Here is a 6,776-nt window from a genome sequence, read left to right on the forward strand (position 1 = left end):
GCTTACATTAGTAATGATATTTTTTCTCTGTTAACATGCAGCCAATAAACTTTGGTTTGAATGAGCTCTGTGAACTTGGGCAAATTATACAATCTCTGTGATGATTAGAATAACATGTAAAATGTGCCAAAGAGTGATGATATGGACACTCAGCAATGCCATTTCTCCTGACCCATCCTTTCTTCCCTCTGTTCCTTTCTTTTTGATAAGATACCTTAAGTCTTAGGAGCCAGTGCTATAACAAATGTTCATATTGTGCGTCTCTTTCAAATTGGCAAGAAGTCTAATGATTGAGCATGTATTTCTTTTTTTTTTCTTCTACACTAAGGGTTGATAATCAATCAGCATCATGATTATCACCACTCTCTAACAAAACAATGTCAAAACCATTACTATTCCTTGAGAGCCTCTACTGGAGGCTTGAGGATTCCCAGGTTCATTTTAGATGCTTTATCTATACCACATATTGTATTTTTAGGCCACACTTGTTGATCTCTTAACCTACTTGTTGGTTCTTATCTTTTTTCTGAAAATCGTACTTTCACAGAACTAAAAGACAGGTAGAATGACTGAGGCAGTGAGTTTCTACCTATGTGTGCTGACTGACAAATGCTAATGTCAACTTCAGTCTTCCAGGCTGTGGTCCCATCCACACAGTATAACATGGCTTTATTAAAATATAGTGTACTTAAAAAAAAAAGATGTAGTGTACTTATGCTGGTCATTGTCATACCAGCAGGAGAAATGATAAGCATTGCAGTGTCCAAGGCATCCTCAAGTATTGACTTAACTTCATTATGTACCACACTGGTTCTTTTCTATCTAGTGGTCTGGCTCTAGTATCTCTTATTATAATACCATTACCATTTTACCATGATTGACTCATGTTCATCCTTTATGGCTCAATTCATGTGTCCCCTCCTTGTAGAAGCCTTCCCTCAATTCTCTCTCAAGTGACCTCCACCTATTCTTCTTTCTCTCACCACCCTGGTTATTTCCTGCATAAAATACCACAAGCAGTATTTATCTTATTTTCTTGTTGTTCATTTATTTGCTTGATCACAGTTTCCCAAAGTAGGATTGTGCTCCATGAGGATAGGAACCTATTGTCTTAATTTGTTCCCCCAGAATTAGAACCTGAGACAACGATGAGGGAGCAAGTTGTTTATGGGAAAGGTGATCCAAGGAAGCACAAAGAAGGGAGTGGGAGAAGTGAGGCAGGGAAGAGAGAAAAGCCATTTAATCCATCTGTTAATAAGCAAGTCACTGATTGGCCAACTGAGACACTCTTCTGGGGAACTTAGAAACAGTGTAGAAAGTACAGTCAGTTCTGATAGAATGTGGCATATGTGTTCTAAAAAAAATCACTGTGCTATACAAAATCATGCAATAAAAACCACAGGGCTTATGGAAAGAAATGAAGTTAGAAGCACAACACTCAGAAACTTCATCAGTCATACATAAAAAAGATAGAATTCTTAAAATGGTAGCACAGTGTCACACATGCTAAGTGGTTAAGAAATTCATAAAATCTACAACAAATATGGCATTTTTCTTTGAAGGTCTGATATTTGCTTGTGGATAGGCATGCTGGAAGGGTTGCAGTTTGTGAATTACTTATGAGAAAAGGGATGAAGGAAAGATTATATGAAATCTGGTAGAAAGTTTAAGATGAGGTGTGTATAAGATATATAGTGCATGAGGTATATATTCGAGGTGTGTGCTTTTTTTTTTTTTTGGTCTTTTTAGGGCCATACCCAAGGCATATTGAGGTTCCCAGGCTAAGGGTCAATTCCGAGCTACAGCTGCCAGCCTACACAACAGCCACAGCAACGCCAGGTCCAAGCAGCATCTGCGACCTACACCACACTCACAGCAATGCCAGATCTTTAACCCACTGAGTGAGGCCAGGGATCAAACCTGTCTCCTCATGGATGCTAGTCAGATTCGTTTTCACCGAGCCAAGACAAGAACTGCCCCCCACCCCCCTATTTTTTTAAATGTGGCTTTGGTCAGCTGCATGCTATTTTCTGCATTCACCTAATCAGGGATTATCACCTCTTAAAGGATCAGAGAATAAATATCTTCAATATTGAGGGACGCATAGATGCTGCCACAGTCATAAAAAGGTTTTTAAAAGAAACAAACAAGCCTGTGCTGCTCCAACGAAACCTTATTTACAAAGACAGGCAATGGACCAGAGTTTGCCAGTCTCTAATTTAATGTTTCTCATGGAAGAAATCACACATAAGCAAACAAAATATTTGGGATCTGCTCAAATAATTCCTTAATATACTGTGTTGGAAAAAATTCACATTTTCCAAACAAGCATGATGACACAACTGATGGTACATCAGAATTTTCTCATTTGAGGGGATTTCTCCTGATAATGCTCCATTCTCAGTTCTGGGCTCTCAGTTGTGTGAGATGAACAATTTCCTGAGTCCTGAAGAAAGCCTAAGGTTTAGACTGAGAAGCAAAGTCACTTGAGTGGAAAAGCTGTCAGACTACACAGGAACTGGACTCCACTGCCAGAGGCTGAGGCAACATCAGTCCTTGCATTGCCTGCATCTAATTCACTGCTGTATCCTCAGTGCCGAGTGTGTGTTAGGCACCTGTAACAAATGGTTTACCTTGGCAAAGGGGTCCATTAACCAAGGAAATCAGCACAGCCTATTCTTAATTAAAACCTTTACTCCATTTGGTCAGATTTAATAACAGTTCCCAGAATGCTTCAGTTTCCTGGTTATAAGAATGCAGAATCCTGAAAGTTTCTTCCTATTCTCCCTTGTGTCTTCCTATTTCTTATTAAGATCTCTTGTATTCATTCTGTCAGCTTGGCATATCCCACTTTTAACAACTCAACACACATTTTCAAGCTCACTAATCACATGATTAAACCTTTCTAGCTCTCTTGCTAAATACATTCTATATTAATAATTTTTCTTTATAGAGTGGCACCTGCAGCACATGGAAGTTCCTGGGCCAGGGGCTGAATCAGAGCTCTAGCTGCCAGCCTATATCATAGCCATAGCCAGATCTGAGCTGCATCTGCAACTACACCACAGCTCACAGCAATGCTGGATCCTTAAACCAATGAGTGAGGTCAGGGATCAAACCCACATCCTCATGGATATTAGTCAGATTCTTAACCCTCTGAGCCACAACGGGAACGCCCTATATTAATTTTTCTTAACTCTGCTTCAATATGAAAGGTTCCCCACCTCAATAATAGTACTGAGCAATTCCTTTGACTTGTAAGGGGTAATGTGTCTTTAACAGTGAGCAAAGCAGATATTCCAAGAGAAACTTAGTCATTACTAACATTTGCTTAAAAATGGGATTGTTATGGATGGAACTGTGTCTCTCCAAAATTTGTATATTAAAGCCCTAATCCCCTGTATGTGGAGATAGGACCCTTGAGGTGGTAATTAAAAGGAAATGAGGTTATAAGGGCAGGCCCTATTCTGATAAGACTGGTGTCCTTAGAAGAAGAAGAAGGAGACACCAGTGAGCTCTCTCTCCCCACTCATGCACTAAGAAAAGGCCATGTGAAAACACAGGGAAAAGGCAGTCATGTGTAGGCCAGACAGAGAAGTCTCACCAGAAACTAACACTGTTGGCACCTTGATCTTGGACTTCTAGCCTCCAGAGCTTTGAGAAGATAAATTTCTGGTTTTGTAAGCCATTCAACCAATGGTGTTTTGTATGGCAGCCCATTCATAATAATTAATGCAGTGTATTTACCACCAGGGGAAAAAAACACAGATTAGGAAAAGATTTCTTGGAGTTCTCATCATGGCTCAGTGGAAACAAGTCTGATATCCATGAGGATGCAAGTTCCATCCCTGGCCTCATTCGGTGGGTTAAAGATCCAGTGTTGCTGTGAGCTGTAGTGTAGGTCACAGACATGGATCGGATCTGGTGTGGCTGTGGCTATGGCATAGGCCAGCAGTTACAGCTCCAATTTGACCCCTAGCCTGGGAACTTCCATGTGCCACAAGTGTGGCCCTAAAAAAAAAAAAAAAAGAAAGAAAAAGAAAATATTTCTAAAATAACAAGGCATTCCTAATATTAAGAGTTGTCAGAAGCAACTATGAATCCAAGCAAAATAATTCAATAAACATTTAAGCCCTGAATCTAGCAGACTTTGCTGCCTTTTAATCAATAGTCATTGTCTATCTTCACATCCTACCACCAACACTTTTGCTTTATTTCTAGCATAACATGTCTCCTACCAGAGAGACAGAGAAGTATAAAAAATAATATGAAAAATTCAAAATGTTTGTGTGTATTGGTTTCATACTGTAGCTTTCAGCAAGGGACTATACAACAGAGGGAAAATTTAGCCTAAGGAAGACTGAGCTGAAAGGAGAAAGAGAAAAAAATGCAACCTTAAAAAAAAAAAAATGCTTTCTGTTGGTAAGAGGTATTCTAAGCAGACTGAATCCCTTTATTTGGTGCTTTTTCCAGGTTTATAAGACTAATTTCTCTATCCTTGAGCTGAAGCTTGTACCTCCAGAAAATCAGGGAGTAAGCAATTTTGCAGAAAATATAATTGTAGAGAGTGAGACTCATACCTATTCTAGGGTTCCTTCATTAGGCATTCTTCACCAGACAGAATGAACAAACTAGATCAGGAAGAAAATCTGATTTGTCACTATAATCTCCTGGACTCAAGGAAAAGGCCATTAAACTAAAAGTTAGATGCGGGAAGAACAGGGAGTGTAGTCAAGATTTTGGTTGTAGTTAATGGCCCAACAAATAAGTATTATAGAAGCCTATTCAGTTTTTGAGGAGACTCTACTGCTGGAAGACACCTAATGACCTATGAAAGTTCAATCCTAAGGCCACTGACTTACCACAACAGGAAATGGAATACTAAAGCAGTGTGGATGGAGAAAGTGCCCCTCTCTGTTGTGTCATGAGGACAATGGAGAAGGGGCCTCCTCTTGAGAGAAGACCTGTCTTCCACACTGGCCAACACACTGGCAAGCAGGCAGGCACTCTTAACTATTTCTATTTAGCAAGAAATATATGCTATGGAGAAGACACTGCTGCAGATCCTATTCTGCTTATTTTCAAGCAGGTACCTTCCTTATAGATATTGCATTTCTCTTCAACCAATTTATATCATGTGTTGTGAAGCTGGATAGCTCCAGACCACAGGGTGCTAACAAACTTAGATCAACATGCTGGCCATAGCTGCCCCACCTTGGACCAGAGATTGGCCTCTTATTGTGCTTCCCCCTTGTTCTTGTCTATTGGAGAAGGAAACATCCTATCATGTGGCATAATAGATGCTGTTACTTAAAAGAAAGGAATTGGCTTTTTTTTTTTTTTTTTTTTTTTTTGTAGGTAGATCTTTTTTTTTTATCATGGTAAAATACACACAGCATAAAAGCTATTTTAAAGTGTTCAATTTTGTGACACTCAAAATGCTGTGCCATTATCACCTTTACTGAGTCTCCAAATATCTTCATTACTCAAAAAGGAAACTCCATACATAGTAAGCAGTTACTCCCCAGTCCTCTCTCCCCCATCCTATGACAACCACTAATCTACTTTCTGTCTCTATGAATTGCCTATTCTGAATATTTCAGAATTGTCTTTTATTGGGTTATTTTCCCCTAAGACCAATTCAAAAAAAAAAAAAAAAGAAAAGAAAAAGTTCATAAAACAGGAAAAGTTGAGTTCATTGTAGAGGTAGATTCACTGGTCAATGCAAAATAATCAGATGCATTATATATTTCGCAGCACAACTATCCAATATACAAACTAGACAATATTCTTTTTTTTCCTTTTCTCAGTTAATATCATTACTAATATATTTTTAGGAATTCATCCATATGCAAATTACCACTTGATCTTACTTTTTCTTGTGTAATCATAAACAGAACTTGACAAAATTTTTCTTTACATGTGGGTAGAGATGCTTACTGATCTTTGTCTATTTATGTCTGAAGACAAGTTAGTACTGAGCAAAAGAAGTTGACTTCTTGAAAGATATAGAAATTCTTATTAAAAGTTAGTTAAATAAGTAGAAAATTACATTAGAAACCCCTGATTTGTGTCCTCAATAAGGTTCAAAAGACTGCTTATATAAGAGGATAAAAATGGCAGCCCAATTTTGCTTTCTGAGGAATTTTTAAAGAACTTAAAACATAATTATCATATTAAAAAATAATGTAGACAGTGAATGCTATAGAAGATCAAAATATTACAAAAAATTCAATCTCAAGAATTTTCCCAAATTCAAAGAGACAAAAGAAAAACAATTTTTAAATAAGGAAAAAAATTGAAAAATTTGGTCAGATTTTACACAACCCATCCTACCAAAGTAGAAATTTCAAAGAGAAATAGAATAAAAATCATTGTATCTAAAGAAATCTTAGTTTACAAATTGAGAGTGGAAACTCTCTTTAACTATATTATTGTGAAAATGAATAATTAAATTAGATAAATATTCAACTCATTAAATTAACAAATGATAAAGTTACAAGGAAAATATTAAAGATAAAACAGGGAAAATGAATTAAAAAGCAATAAAATTCATGTAGGTGAGAATTTTTCCCCAAAAATTATACAGTCATTTGGAAAATCTAATCAAGAAGAAAAACAGATAATATCAGCAGAAGATGTAACAAGAAATGTAGGCAAGATACTATAAAAACTATAATTTAAATTATACATAATTACACATAGAATATTTTAAAATTTAAGAAAAATGAAAAAATTTTCCATAATTATATATGGAATATATAATACTTTTATAT

This window comes from Sus scrofa, chromosome 15, assembly GCF_000003025.6.
Source record: "Sus scrofa isolate TJ Tabasco breed Duroc chromosome 15, Sscrofa11.1, whole genome shotgun sequence".
Taxonomy (NCBI): Eukaryota; Metazoa; Chordata; class Mammalia; order Artiodactyla; family Suidae; genus Sus; species Sus scrofa.